This window comes from Lupinus angustifolius, chromosome LG16 (genome assembly GCF_001865875.1).
Source record: "Lupinus angustifolius cultivar Tanjil chromosome LG16, LupAngTanjil_v1.0, whole genome shotgun sequence".
In the NCBI taxonomy this organism is placed as follows: Eukaryota; Viridiplantae; Streptophyta; class Magnoliopsida; order Fabales; family Fabaceae; genus Lupinus; species Lupinus angustifolius.
Genome location: NC_032024.1, coordinates 13395627 through 13412552, shown reverse-complemented (window position 1 = coordinate 13412552; position 16926 = coordinate 13395627). Strand labels below are relative to the sequence as shown.

Sequence of the window (16926 nt, the reverse complement as noted above, 5' to 3'; positions counted from 1 at the left end):
AAACTAAGAAATAAGAAGAGAGAATTGTGTTTTTTCTTAAGGGAAGAAGTCCTCATTTAATGAAGGAAATGCCTTCCTATTTATAGAGTTTTCCCTACCACCGTTGAGCTGCTTGTTTGCACCGCTCAGCACCTGACCAAACCCTTCAGCATGGGTTTGGTCACTTGGTCAAGTAGCTTGGTCACCTCCTTAAGCTTGACTCACCAAGGCTAGTTGTGAGCTATGGGACCAGCTATGGTGAGCTACTCCTGAAAATCCTATAGTGGGCTACTTGAAGTGAGGTCATGCATGACTTTATGGTTTCTTGATGGCTAAGTTAATTTTGGGTGCACACTGCTGAGCACACATATGGCACCGCTAAGCTGCCTGCTTGTGCAGCTTTGACCGTGCTGACTGAGACGTGGCTTGGTGCTTGCTAACCTGGTAAGGTGTCTGGTTCACCGTTGAGCACACATGTGGCACCGCTGAGCTGCCTGCTTGAGCAGCTTGGGCATGTGTCAGGCTTGTGTGTGACCGTGCCAAGCTTGTGTTTTGAACGTGTCAGGCTTTGTCTTGTGCTAGGCTGAGCGGTCAAGCAACTTGGTTTGTGCCAGGTTGGTCTGAATGAGCCAAGCTAGTGTCCAGGTCAGCTCAACGTAGCTTGGTCCACGTTAAACTGCCTGCTTGAGCACCTTGAGTTTGACTTCTTTTTCTTCTTGGACCATGAGTCTTTATTCTCTTTTCTTTTTCTTTCTAAATCCTACAAAACACATTAAAGAGAAATACAAACACAAATATACAAGATTGTGATATTTTATCCAAAAAGTATTGTTTTTAAGTTGGTTTTTCTCAATTATGCTTAAGATAAGTGCCATAAAAGTGTATGAAATTTAGGTATGTTTGGCCACTTATCACTTAGTCACCTGCTTGGGGATGAGTCAACCAAGCTAGTTGTGAGCTACTGGCCTAGCTATTGTGGGTTACCTATGAAAAGCCTATGGAGGATACTTGGAGTGAGGTCATGCATAAGGTCATGGTTTCTTGGTGGCTAAGTCAACTTGACCAAGTTGCTGGGTGTAAACTGCCAAGCTCCTATGTGGCACCGCTAAGCTGCCTTCTTGAGCAACTTTGACCATGGTGATGGTGATGTGGCCTAGTGCTTGCTGATCTGGTCAGGTGTGTGGTTCTAAGCTGGGCGATCCAGGTGCTCTATTAAGCTGTCTGCTTGAGCAAGTTGGCTTGTGCCAAGCTTGTGTTCTGACCGTGCCAGATTGGGTCTGACCGTGCTAAGTTGGTGTTCAGGTCAGCTAGGCGTGCTCTTGGTCCAAGCTACGCTTCTTAGTGAGAAGATTCAAGTTGACTCTATATTTTCCACATAGGCTAAGTCTTGTTCAGTCATGCTTAAGGCTAGGCACATAGCTTGCCACGTCAAGCTTAAGTATCTCATGTGTGGATCATTTGGCCTCTTTTGAGCATTTTATTTGCACTTGATTAATTCTTCTCTTTTCCACCTAAATCGTACAAAATATAATAAAAAGGAAATACACAAAGCATATATACAAGATTGTGATATTTTATCCAAAAAGTGTTGAATTAAGTTGGTTTTCTCAATTTCGCCAAGGATAAGTGCCATAAAAAGTGTATGAAATTTAGGCATTTTTGGCACTTGTCAACTTAAGATTTTGTTTGTTCTCAAACAAATGGTAAGGTACATCCGAAATCAAAATTTGGCAATTTTTAAGATATGATTGTCATGATTTCAAATTTACTTAACCATGATCAAAAAATGTTTTCAATGAGATTTTTTATGATTTGTGAATTTTTTACACATAATGCTTCAAACATGAAATGTATGCTTTTGTTCATAAAAAATGTGCAACAATTTACATAAGCAAATATTTTTCAATCAAAAAGTGTTTTTGCACACAAGTTCAAAATTGGAACTTTAAAGGGGTAAGTGTTTCACTCAATTTTTCAACCATTTGATTGTAGTAATTTGAACTTGTTCTTTTTCTCACCTATTCTCTTAAATTTCATAATCAATCAAGGATCACTAAGGTCTTGTTTTCGGTTATAATGAGGCTTGGTTTGGACAATCTTGGTTTTTGTAGATAATCAAGTAAAAAGAGCGGATTTTATTTTTTCTCAATGAAGCACTTCACTCTACTTTTTTCCATAATTTTCTTTTCCAACCTCTTAGCTTTTGAACATTGGCTTCTTTTTGGCTTTTCTTTGTATTTCTCAATCTCTTTTTGTTTCTCACTTTCTTTTACAACTTTTTGTTGTTTTTGTAAAGAGATTGAGAAAAAAATTTCTTTTTCTTTTTAAGAAGCTTAGAAGCCAAGTCCACCAATTTCTCCCCCCAACTTGATTCTTTTAAACACCCTTTTCAAACAATTAATGCTCTCTTTGAACATTATTTTCAATTTCAGTTTTATGGGATAATTTGAAAAAAAAATGTTTTACTTCGTTTGGATCAAAGGGGCTTATCAAAGGATGATCCTAATTTTTGGTTAGACTTTTGGCCATTTGGTTCAACTAAAGAAATAACATGCATTAATCACTTCCTATCAATTTTATACAATTAAGAGATTTAAAGACTCAAACAAGTTTAATTAGACAAATGAAACAATGATTTAACTTTGATCCTCACGTGTTTGGCTCACTCCCTCACTTAGTTTGGATTTACACTTCTTGATTTTAGAAATGTTTGCAAAGCTTATGTTACAAAAATTAAATTCTATTTGCAAAAAAAAATTCAAGTTATGACATTATGTGATGTTTTCACAAATGTTTTAGCATATATCTCATTTTGCTCAATAAAATCTTAAGTCAAGATATGTTTAGCAATTTCTAATCATGCAATCATACCACAATTTTTTTTTTCATTTAGCCACTTTGATTTCGGTTTTGAATTTTTTTTTTTTAGTTTTAAGGAAAATCAAATTACTTTTTAAATAACTATACAATCTTATATACACTATTAACTTCCTTTTTTTAAAATTTTTTAATATGCATTAAACCATGTTCCCCTCTTTAAATGATGGCTTGTCCTCAAGCCAATGAAAAATTTGGTTTTAAGGAGACGTTTGATGCATATGAAATTTTCTAAAAGAAAAATGACATATTACTAAATACAAACTTAATTAAACATAAAACATAAATGAAAAAGAAATTTAAAAACTAACCAACTACTGGGTTGCCTCCCAGCAAGCGCTCGTTTAACATCAGTAGCTTGGCGCTTGTTTTTAGCCAACAAAGATTTTAGTCTTGTTCTGTATTGATGACAAATGATCCATCACCAAGATATGGTTTTAACTTCTGTCCATTGACTTTCCAAGTTCTTTTGGACTCAGCATCGTCAAGCTCAGTTGCCCTATATTCTTTGATATTTTTAATTACAAATGGTCCCAACCATTTTGTTTTGAATTTTCAGGAAGCAATTTGAGTCTTGAATTGAAAAGAAACACATTTTGTCCTTTGAATAGTTTTTCAATCGGATTTTGGAGTCATGGTACTTCTTCGTTTTTTCCTTGTAAAGTTTGGAAGATTCATAGGACTGGAACCTCATTTCTTCGATTTGATGTAATTGATTCTTCCTTTTTGTGCATGAATCCTTTAAATCAAAATTTAAAAATTTAAGTGCCCAATAGGCTTTATGCTCCAATTCAACTGGTAAGTGACAAGCTTTGCCATAAATCAGTTGGTATGGAGTTTGACCTATTGGTGATTTAAAAGCAGTTTGATAAGCCCATAGTGTATCATCCCACTTTTGTGGCCAATCTTTTCTTGAGGAAGAGACGGTTTTTTCCAAAATTCGTTTTTGTTCACGGTTGGATACTTCAAGTTGCCCATTTGTTTGTGGGTGATAAAGTGATGCTACCTTATGTTTAACACCATAAAATTCCAAAAATTTTCATAATTGGGAATTTATAAAATGAGAACCACCATCACTTATAAGCACGCTTGGTGTTCCAAAACGGCAAAAAATATTGTTTTTCAGAAATTTATAATTGTTTTGTCGTCTGCTTTTGGAGTTGCTATTGCTTCTACCCACTTAGAAACATAGTCAACTACCACCAAGATGTATTCATTTGAGTAAGATGGTAGGAAAGGTCCCATGAAATCAATGCACTAGCAGTCAAAAATTTTGATTTCTAAAATAGTTTGAAGGGGTGTTTCATTTCTTTTCCCAACTCCATCAATTCTTTGGCAGACATCGCATTTTTGAACAAATTCTCATACATCTTTAAATAGGGTGGGCCATAAAAAACCAGTTTGGAGAGCTTTAGCAGTAGTTCGTTCTCCATTATAGTGCTCCGCATATGCTGAACCATGGTAATGCCATAATATTTTCTAGGCTTCATTAGAATCAATACATCTTCTTATAATGCTATCAGTCCCCTCTTTGAAAAAATACAGTTCATCACAAACATAATAGTTGACTTCTTTGAGAAAAAAATTTCGTTGCTGATAGTTAAGATTTTCACGAATAATTCTTGATGCTTTGTAATTTCAATATCAGCAAACCATGGTCGTTCTGTCAAAAGAAATAGTTTATCATCTGGAAATTCCTCGACTATTTCCTTTTCTTAGTTCGTGGCTTCTTTGTTGATTAATCGTGACAGATGATCTGCCACTTGATTTTCTTTTCCACTTTTATCACGAATTTCTAAGTCAAATTCCTGCAAAAGTAGCACCCATCGAATTAACCGTGGTTTGGAATCGGGTTTCTTTAGAAGATATTTGGTTGCGGCATGGTCAGTGTAAACAATAATTTTGGCCCCAATCAAATAACTTCTAAACTTTTCAGAAGCAAATACTATGGCTAGTAATTATTTTTCAGTGGTTGCATAATTAACTTGTGTTTCATTTAAAACCTTACTAGCATAGTGTATTACATGAAAAACTCGTTCCTTTTTCTGTCCCAAAACTGCACCAACTGCCTAATCACTTGCGTCGCACATTAATTCAAACGGTAGATCCCAGTTTGGTGTAGTTATGATAGGGGCAGTTACCAAACTATATTTAATTTATTTAATGCTTGTAAACAAGTATCATCAAAGTTAAAAACATAATCTTTAAGAAGTAAATTGCAAAGGGGCTTAGTTGTTTTTGAGAAGTCTTTGATAAATCTTCGATAGAACCCAACATGTCCTAGAAAGCTCCTTATTCCTTTGACGTTAGTTGGTGGAGGCAGCTTTTCTATCACTTCAATCTTTGCTTTATCGATTTCCATTCCTTTTGCTGAAATTTTGTGCCCTAATACAATCCCTTTTGTGACCACGAAATTGAAAGTGCAAAGTGTCAAGGATTGCACTAGCAATGTTTTTGCCTATGTTTTATGAAGAAAATGAGTTAGTAAAAGATTGAAGATGTCTCAACAATCAACATGCCTAGAACTCAATGGTCAAATCTAGACTAGATATTAATAGAGTTATATTTCTAAGTAGTCTGGGATGTGTGCCTTAGTTAGTGAGTCTGGGTTAGGTAAACCTAGATGCAAGTCTCACAAGCCATTAATGTTGACATATCATATTCATGAGGCATATCATCTAGTTTATTATATGTTCATGCATTAATCATACATGTCATATGTGCATATTAGGCATAACATAATTGCTAAAACATGTATAGGAGTCAAGCATAACATATAAGTAGTTTACTATTTAATCACGTATGATATATGTAGTATTGTTAAATGTTGGTTAATCGATTAATGTGGAGTCTTCATCGATTAACATATCTGTTTTATGTTTTAACTGTTTTTTGTTTCAACTGCGTCACTGAAAATAACGGTTTGTAGAGCCAAATTTGTTTTGTATAAGTTCTGGAAAATTGCAGAAACGTGTAGCATTGCATATTATTGTTTACAAACTATTATATGGGATTATGGTATCCTAGGGATGCCTCATTATCCTTGGTAGGTTACTCTGATTCCGACTTCGTTGGGTGTAAGTTGGATCGAGGAGCACTAGTGGGACTTGTCATTTATTAGGCAGTTCCTTAGTGGCATGGCACACAAAAAGCAAGCATGCGTTGCTTTGTCCACCGCAGAAGCGGAATACATTGCTGCTGGCATGTGTTGCGCTCAAATCCTTTGGATGAAGCAGCAACTTAAGGACTTTGGTCTTAAAGTAGAAAGGATCTCCATTAAGTGCGATAATACGAGTGCCATCAACCTTTCCAAGAATCCCATTTTGCATTCGAGAACCAGGCATATAGAGATTAGGCATCATTTTTTACGTGATCATGTGCAAAAAGGCGATTGTGTGCCAGAATTCGTAGAAACTTCTAAGAAATTAGCGGATATTTTGACCAAGCTCCTCTCACGAGATACCTTCTATGTTCTTCGAAGAAAACTAGGAATCCTTGATGAAAAATATCTTCATTGAGTTTATGTTATTGCCTTGCATGATTATTTGCCTTGTATGCTTCAAAATGAAAATATGTTGAACGCTAGTTATTCCTTATATGATCCATGATTCTATAAATAATCTCTATGTATGTATGTAACTTCTCAATATCGCCTTCTATAAGTTAGAAATCTTTGTATGCTTTTAAAAATCCAAAATGCTCTTGATTTTGTAAATCTGATGTTATTTAATCGATTAAGTCCTTATTTTAATCGATTACCTGGGTGCATTTTTTAAAACCTGTTATTTTTAACTTGGTTAATCGATTAAGTCTAGTAGTTAATCGATTAACGACACTAGATAAATAGAAACAAAAGCATTTCTGGGCATTTTTCAAACATCCCTCATCCCGTTTTCTCTCAAATCTCAGAGGAACAAGTTCAATATCAATCCAAAGCTTTAACCTAGCCTAAAACCGAATACTCCAACCCCATTCCAGTCCATAAACCTTCTTCTCCATCATTGGTTTACAAGAAATCCCTTTACCCCCAATTCCAAACCCTAAGATAGGTTTTCCGTGAATCCTTCCTTAAACCTCCAAATCAACTCGGTTTTTCAGCTACAAATGGAAAGAGGTCGTGCGAAAAGGATTAAAACAACCGCTCAACATCCACCATGTGCTCCAAAAGCCGTATCTTCAAATCAACAAGTGAGGCAGGACCGTGGAGACCCATATTACTCTCTAATTTTGCAAGAGACTCGGTTTCTCAAGTTTCAGGGAAGAAAACCTACATACATAAGGTATGCCAACTTAACTTGGTTAGCATAACAAAACTTCGATTTTCCGTATGGAATGCAAGCACAAGGGGTTGTCCCCTTTTTGGAATTGAAAGGTAACATTTACCCTGCTCTAGTTATGGAATATTATGCTAATTTTAGATACAAGGATGAGAATTACTGGTCTATGATATCTAGAAAATTGTTCGAGCTGAGTGATGACATATTCATGAATGTGGGTGGATTATCGAGTAATGGTGCTAGTCTAGGAGATTGTGACTGGGTTAACACCTCTTTTGATGCTGCTGAAGTGTATAAGTCGTGTTTGAGGAGACCTCAACTATATGTTCAAGGGGAATTGAAAAAAACTGGGTCATTATCCGTAGAGAATAGGCTCCTACACTATCTGATTGCATACATATTGATTCAAAGGAACACAAATCATGCACAACCTACCGTGAATGATTTGAGGTTCATGTATGCCGTTAAGGAAAATGTGATGATTAATTGGCCTGAAGTTATCCTGAAGGTCATGTATAGTGTCACTACATCGCAATCGAAGTTGCTTCCCTACAGTATTTTCATCTCGCCCATCATTGACTATCCGAATATTGATATTTCCGATACTATTGTTGTGAAATGTTCTGATAAAGATCACTTGTTTAGTGAAAGTTTGATTCACAAGATGGGCATCTACAAGTATGGCAAAACTTGGCAATACCAGGAGGATTTCAACACTGTGAACCTTGACCCATCTGGTGAGAATGATCAAGCTGAAACACATGAGCCAAATGCTACAACTCAGGGGGATTCTTCTGAAAATGCAACACGAGAACCAGCCTTTGGACCAACTCACTTGGATGTTATGGAACAACAACTTAACAACAAGATGGATCTTCATTTTCAGTCTTTGAAGAACACATACCATATTGATTTAGAAAACTTTGAGGAGCGTTAGATTGCCTACATAGATAACCATTATCAAACCTTAAGTAACTTCGTTCAGACAACTGCTGATTCACAAAGTAAGAGGTTGTGTGTCGAGTTCAACAAGTTGAGCACCCTCATCAAGGGTGATGGTGGCACAATCATTCCTGACGATGAAAACCCTCCATCTCATCCCTAGTTAGGAGACCTTAGATCCTTAGGTTTATCCTTCCTAGTTTATGGATTATGTTGATCCTTGTTTTCCTCTTTAGAACCTTATTTTCTATTTTGCTTTTGCATATGGATTGTAATAGCTAAACTACTTATATTCTACTAAACTTGTGTTGGTATTATGCTTAATTGTACCTTGCTGTTTACAATTGGAAGTAATGCGTTAATGTTTTCAAATTGTCTATTTCATGCTTAATGGTTAATTATGTCGTAAATAGTATGGATTTATGTTTAATGGATCTTGATCATTCCATGCCTAATTTGAGTTAACATAGCCTTCCATGCCATTAAATCAGTTTTGTCACTGTTTACTGTCAATTTAATCGATTATGTTCTGGTTTTAATCGATTAAATCATATAAAAATGAGCATTTATGCAATTTTCTTACAGCTGGTTGATTAATTAAACGCCCAAAATTAATGGATTAATTATAGTCTGTCTTAACCATAATAAATCTTCTGGCTTTTGACTAGAATTGAATATTCGTATCTTTTTGATGATGTCAAAAGGGCATGTATGTTTTCTATTTTAACTATTTTCTGTTTTAACTGTGTAACTGAAAAATAACGGTTTGTAGAGCCAAATCTGTTTTATATAAGTTCTGGCAAATTGCAGAAACGTGTAGCATTGCATATTATTGTTTAGAAACTATAGAGATCATATTTTTCGTGATTTACTGCATTATAGGCAGAAGAGATATGCATGCGTGAGAAAGAGAGATTAACATGCTTAGTTCATATTGTTCATGGTGTATTGCATGTAGTTTTCATGTGCTTAATCTCATTCATTCTTTCTTGCATATTCGTGCATTCTGATTAGAGATTTTAAGAGTAAGATTTGGCGTTATATGTTTTGTATTAACTCGCATACATTCATGATGGCTTGTGTTACTTGAGTGTGGGTTAATCTTTGAGTTTTAATTGTTGTAGTTTGAGCATATTAGTGCTTAGTAAAACTCTGTTTTTGTATATTATTTTATGCATTGGGTTTTATCTCTTGGTGTCTTACCACCATTGAGATTGAGTGAATCTTCACCAAGGCTTGGAGGTCTTGAATTTAGAACGAGAATCTTGGTTGAGGCTGGATCGCGAGAAAGGTTTTCTTGGGTGATAGGGATAGTCAAACCAATGTTAGAGGTTCTTGAAATTCAAGAAAGAAACGTCTAGAGTCTTGTAATTGAATTGGTGTATATGAAAATACAAAGTTTTCAATATAGTGAAGAGAAATTTCCCAAAATCAGAAGGGGAGGCCTGGATGTAGTTTGCAAGTGGACCCGCAAACGGACGAGGATAAAAATCATATTGTGCACGTTGTCCTCTCTTAATCTCTTTTATATTTCAAGTTGTTTTAATTCGTGTATTAAGCTGATATTTTTCATATTGATACCTTGCTATATCTTTGTTAATTGTGCATAAAAATATATTCTATATCTCTGCTTGTTGGTAAATAACTGTGCAATTAGACAATTTGCCACTCTGTTTTTGTAACGTGTTAATCGATTAAACCCACTGGTTAATCGATTACCTGGGCTGTTTTCCAGAACTTGGTTTTGGTGTGAAAAGCGGGAATTGATAACCGCTACACCTATTCAACCCCCCCCCCTTCTATGTGTGTCTAGACCACTGACACCTAACAAAAATTACATTTTTCCCAATTAACTACCAAATTTGTTTGCACGCATCTTTCCAGTATTGTCTCTAGATTTTTCAGGCATAATTCAAATGAATCCCCAAATACTGAAAAATCATCCATGAAGACTTCAATGCATTTTTCCACAAAATCGGCAATAATAGCCAGCATGCATCTTTGAAAAGTAGCAGGAGTATTACATAGTCCGAACGACATTTTCCGATAAGCATATATGCCAAAAGAACCAGTAAATGCTGTCTTTTCTTGGTATAATGGATTAACAGCAATTTGGTTGTAACCCGAGTATCCATCTAGGAAACAATACAAGGCTCGCCCTGCTAACCTTTCAAGCATCTGATCCATGAACGGTAGTGGAAAGTGATCTTTTGTTGTGGCTACATTGCGTTTGTGGTAATCTATGCACATTCTCCATCCAGTAACAGCTCTGGTTGGGATCAGATCATTATTCTCGTTTCGGATTACCATCATTCCTCCTCTTTTAGGTACTACTTGAACCGGACTTACCCATTTGCTATCTGAAATAGGGTAAATCATACTAGCTTCAAGCATTTTTACCACCTCCTATCTGACCACTTCCTTCATAGTTGGGTTAAGTCTTCTTTGTGGCTGTGCACAAGGTTTGTAATCATCTTCCATCTTAATTTTGTGCATACAGTATGATGGACTGATTCCTTTCAGATCTATCAATGTCCAACCAAGTGCTTTTTGTTATTTTTCTAATACTTGAATCAATTTTTGCTATTCCAGAGTGGAAATAAAATTGCTGATAATTACTGGTTTATTGGAGTTTTCTTTCAAAAACACATTTTTTAAATGGGATGGAAATTCCTTCAATTCCAGTTGCAATGTTGATATATTGTCTCCACTCTGGTTATCTTCCAACCTTTCTTGTAAAGGGAGGATCTCGTTTGCATCAAGTGTTTTGATCAGTTCTTTGATTTGATCCTCCTCTACAAAATCTGTAGTCATCTCCAAAGGTTCATCTAGTTCAGGTTGCTCACAAATTTTGTCAAGAACATCTATTTGAAAGCATTTTCCCTTGTCCTTTGGGTGGTGCATTGCTTGAAAAATGTCAAACTGAATTTCTTCATTATCTACACGGACTTTCAGTTTGACATTCCATGTGTATCTCCATCTTCGTCGGTCTCATGAATGGCCTCCCCAAAATGAGAGGTATTTCTACATCTTCAGAAATGTTAATGACGACGAAATCAACAGGAATGAGAAATCTGTCAGGTTTAACCAGAACGTCTTCAACAACTCCTTCATGATATAATATAGATCTATCTGCAAGTTGTAGAGACATTCTAGTTGGTTTTAGCTAAACACATCCAATTCTCCTCATCAATGATAATTGCATCAGGCTGACACTGGCCCCCAAGTCAGCAAGTGCTTTGCCCACATTTACTTTTCTGATTGTGATCGGGATAGTCAAATTGCCTGGGCCTTCCTGTTTCTGAGGTATGTTGAATTGCAAGATAACACTACAACTTGCATTAAGGTGAATGACTTCTGCATACTGACAGCTTCTCTTTTTGGATAGCAATTCCTTCATAAACTTGGAGTATACGAGCGTTTGCTCCAAAGTTTCGGAAAATAGGATGTTGATTTGCAAAGATTTGAACACTTCCATAAACCGTTGGAATTGCTTCTCTTCTTCTTTGGATTTTGAAGAAACTATGGGATAGGGTATTCTTTCTTTCACTAGTGGGTATTGCTTTTGTATCCCACTAGTTTCTGATACATCATTACTTTTTTCTGTTGTTTTCTCTTTTTCTATTTTTTTTCTTTTTCATTTTTTTCTTCTTTTCTTTCTTTTTATTTTTATTTTCCAACACCCACAACTTTCCAACTTCTAGTCGTGATACTTTCGCAGTGTGCTGAAATAACTGAGTTTGACTGAATTTCTGTTATTTGCCTTATTTGAACTCCCATCTTATTGATAGCATCTTCGATCCATTTTTTATGTGTGATTGTTGTTTGCATAAACTGCTCCAATATCTCCTTTAGTTTGTTTTGAGGAGATTGCTGTTGGTTTATGAAACAAATCTCTTTCTGGACATGGCTATGCTGTTGGCAGCACCAAAAATTCTCATTTTTGACGTCCATCAACTGTTTGGGTAATTCCGCCAATTTTGTATGTACTTCATCTAACTTATGTTGAAACTCCTTCATGAAGTTATCAACTTCATCATGAATATCAATGTTCTGATTGTAAGCCATATTCCTGAGATAAACAAAAATGGAAATTGTATCTATTTACAACAAAGAAATTAGTAGGAAAACAAATCTAAAGTATAAACAACAAACAAGATTAGGATAAAGTTTATTTGTACAAAAAATGAAGAAAAATATTTTGTACAAGATTATTAATAATATAGCATAATAAATAATGAACTCTATTATTTAGCAATTCCCTCATAGCGGCGCCAATTTGTTGAAAGAGTTTTCTTGCTTGGTGAGGCATGTTTCTGATTGATTTATTTAATGACGGGTCGATTCTTTGCTCGCCATCTTGGCTTTGTTGGAATAAATTCCAACGCTGATATAATGGTTTCAAGAATGTTCCTTTAATCAAAAACTAAGCTTTATTGAATTATTAACAATTCCATACCATCTCGGCTTTGTTGGATTAATTCCAACGCCGGTATAATGGTATGAATTTAGCAATTTAATACAAGTGATAATGAGTGATATTTACTATTTTTCCTTTATTAACCAAACTACTTCCTTATGGAACGTTGGTAAAGAATAAATAAATAAATAAAGCAATAAATAAATGTTAGTTGCAGAATTTAAATGACAGAAAATAAATGTTAGTTGTGGAAAATAAATGATAGAAATAAAAGTTAGTAGTTAGATCACTCATTATAACAGTATATTTTTCCTTTTCAGAAAGATACAATTTATGAATTAAATTACACTTTGATTCAAGGTTTCTTTCTTTGTCAACAAATAAAATTTATAAGTTAACATTTACATTTGCATCTCTTTCAAGATTCAATTGTAGTATAGTATAGGGTTATGTCGAACCACAAGGAATTTCCTACTGGAAAATTATTATAAACATGTTATATTATCTTTTTGGTTTGATTTTGTTTATGGACTTTGAAGAAGTTAACATCAATAAACATAAACAACTTATTATGCACAAATTCTTGAGGAGAAAGTTTAGTTTGAATGGTGGAAATATTTCTTAACATGTTTGTATGAAAAATGTTTATAAAAGTTATATGTTATACTTTGGTAATTCCAAAAATCAGTTCAAAAAATTTCCCCCAGTCCCCAGCAAAAAAAAGTGATTTTCAAACCTTGCAAAATACACTAATCAATTGAAAACTATCACTCGACAAAATAAGTTGTCACACCTTATTTCAAGCTCTGGAAACATTGATTAGCCTTGATTACAAGTTGCTTAAAATTAATGCTTTGATTTGGAAAATGAACTAAGGTGTATTCCTACTTTTTAGTTCATTTGTCGAGACTTTAAAAAGAAGCATTTTGGATCTTGAAATCATGTTTTAGGTGATCAAGCTAAAACCGCATTAAGCACTTTCTAAAGAATTGAAATTTCCAAAGTAATAACTTAAACATGATTTAATATAATGAAACAAGAAATTACAAGAAATATTAGTGAGCCAAAATTCAATTAAAATTTAGGAGCATTAGTCATCTTAATCCAAGGATTTAAGACACTTTACCGTGCACAAATGAGATTGTAAAATGAATTTTTACATCTCATTTGATTGCTCATTCTCCTCTTGAATTAAGGAGAAACTACAAAATAAACATTCCTAAACTACTTTTGAAAAGAAATCCTCCAAGAATTTACAAAGAAGAAAATGTATAAGAAGAGAGAATTTTGGATTCTAGAGAGAAGTCGAATGTGGAGTATGTATTGATGAGAAATGTCTATATATTTTTCCTTTGAGGTGCCTCCTATTTATAGGAGTTTCTGCCAACCGCTAAACTCCTCTTCTTGACCGCCAAGCTGTTGACCAAACCCTTCAGCATGACCAAGCTATTGTGAGCTACCCTTCAAAGTCTATGGAGGCTACCTAGAGTGAGGTCATGCATGAGGTCATGGTTGCTTGGTGGCTAAGTTAACTTGACCAAGTTGTTGGGTGCACATCGCCAAGCTCCTATGTGGCACCGCTAAGCTGCCTCCTTGAGCAACTTTGACCGTGCTGATGGTGATGTGGCCTGATGCTTGCTGATCTGGTCAGGTGTGTGGTTCCAAGAAGGGCGGTCTAGGTTGTCTGCTTGAGCAGGTTGGCTTGTGCAAGGCTTATGTTCTGACCGTGCTAGGTTGGGTCTGACCGTGCTAAGTTTGTGTCTAGATCAGCTAGGCGTGGGCTTGGTCCAAGCTAAGCTGCTTAGTGAGCAGCTTCAAGTTGACTCAATATTTTTTCACATAGGCCAAGTCTTGTTGAGTCATGCTTAAGGCTAAGCACATAGCTTGCCACGTCAAGCTTAAGCATGTCATGTATGGATAATTTTGGCCTCTTTCGAGCATTTTATTTGAACTTGATTAATTCTTCTCTTTTCCACCTAAATCCTACAAATTATAATAAAAAGAAAATACATAAAGCATATATAAAATATTGTGATATTTTATCCAAAAACTGTTGAATTAAGTTGGTTTTCTCAATTTTGCCAAAGATAAGTGCCATAAAAAGTTTATGAAATTTAGGCATTTTTGGCACTTATCAATTGCCTAGTATTATAATGAAGGAAGTGTATCAATGTTATATATTGGACTCGACTCTCTTATTATTACTTGCACTGGACCAATTATAAGCATCAATTAGAAACACTCCATGAGCATTTGGGCTTATGAGTGTATTAGAGCATGTCATTATTATTCTCTAATAATGTTTTGCGTACCACTCAATGCTCTCACGTACATAAGCATAATTAGCTCAACCTCATTATCAAATTTAGGTGTCTTGTTCTCCTTTATTTATTTCATGTGGTCTATTTGATTGGTTTTGACTAAAGCCTCACAATTATTACTCATAGTGCACAAACATTACTAATTATATATAATCACATTGCCATGATTTTCTTTCTCATCTTCTTTAGAGTAAATTACACTGACACCTCCTGAGTTTTAGTGAAATTATACAAATCACCCCTTCTTTTTTTAAACTTTTATGAAATTGACATAAGACAAACCATGAGTTAACTTGGTGTACCATTAGGTTAACCAACAAAGTACAATAGCTCAAAAAACTGAATCTATGAGAAATTAGGCAAAAAAACTAAGCTACAACTAGGAGAACCCAATGGTTAAAGGGTCATAATAAGTTTTTCCATTCACTCCATGCGAGAATCATGGAAAAAATACACTTATGGTCTTGAATGTATTTTCTTGTCAAAACATGCAGAAACTTGAAATAGAGAGTGATAAAAAAGTTCATAGTGAGAAACATAAGGTTGAGAGAGTGAGATAAGGAAAAGTAATTTAATAGCAATAGATTGGAAATAAAAATTATACATTTACAAAAGAGATGACTCTGAGGTTAAACAGTAGAAGCTTGAAATAGAGAGTGGGGAAAAAGTTCATTGTGACAAGTAGTTGAGATAGTGAGGTAAGGAAAAATAAGTTATTACAAAAAAATTGGAAAGAAAAATCATACCTTTGCAAGATAGATGAGTCTAAGGTTAAACATCTAGAAGCTGAAAATAGAGAGTGGGAATAAAAGTTCATTGTGAGAAACGCAATGATGAGAGAGTGAGGCGGACAAGGAAAAAATAAGTGAATAGACAGATATTGAAGATAAAAATCATATCTTTAATGTAAAACATTCAACTTTACACAGAAGATGGAAACTAAAAAAAATGAAACCTCATTAAAGATGAAACTTCAGTTGTATTTTCACAAATAAATGGAAAAAAAGGCATAGTAAAGGAAAAAATTTACAAAGCAAATAGACAAAATCAGGTATCAAATCAAGGGTTTCATGAACCTTCATGACCGAATAAAGATGACTCCTTTACAAATAAGTTGCAAAGGAAATGGACGAAACAAAGTGAAGAAATGAAAGGTTTCGTGATTAGAACAAAAAAATAACATTCTTTGTTAACCTTTGTGTAAGTGATGAACCATAAATTACCTTAAGAATGAGTTTGGGATGAGTTTAAGAGCAAGAGTAAAAATGAAATGAAGATTATGAGAGAAGAATTAAAGAGAGAGATAGGTAATGTGAGGGGAAGTGAATTCATTTTAATCCAGTGTATGGTACTAATTGAAAGTGGAAACCCACGTGCCTTCTATGCAAATGAAGGGACTTTTCATTTCACCTTCCATCCTTTGTAAAATTACTTCTATAATCCCTAAAGTAATAATATATTTTATAAAAGCAAAACAAAACTATATGAGATTACGAATTTATCCATGAAAATACCAATTGTTAAAAAAGGGGAAACCTATTTTTGGCATTACATTGGCCCCTTCAATTAGTATATAGAAATATATAGAAATATTTACCCATGAAAATGCCTAGTGTCAAACAAATGGGAAACCTATTTTTTAGCATTACACCAACCCCTTCAATTAATATATAGAAATATAGATGGACAGCAAATTCTGAAGCCTTTGTACCTCCATACCCCTCATATATGCCGCAAAAAGCATGATTTGATAATAAAACAAGTTTATATGGTAGATAGAATTCATTGCACTAGCTTCCATTTTTTCTCATTAGGAATAAGAAAGAAAAGTGTCTATTAAAACAACCAATTAACCAAAGATAAATTCTAATCTTTCAATTTTTTTTGTTTCATGAGCATATACATAGGGCATGGAAAGAAAAACTTGCATAGAGACATATATAACACGTCATATTAAAAAATAAGTGTAATTTTGACTTTTTGTGCTATTATTAATGACTAAATTTTAATTAAAATTAAATGTTTAATATGTTGTCAAAATTTTATTGATTGTCTTTACATACATCTCTTTTTCTTAAATCATCACAAGTGGTGAGAGATAGGTTATTAA

General features: G+C 34.5%; 1 pseudogene; it reads right to left on the bottom strand.

Annotated features, from left to right (window-relative positions):
• LOC109329334 overlaps positions 1-16728 on the bottom strand; it is a 24264-nt pseudogene extending 7536 nt beyond the window's left edge.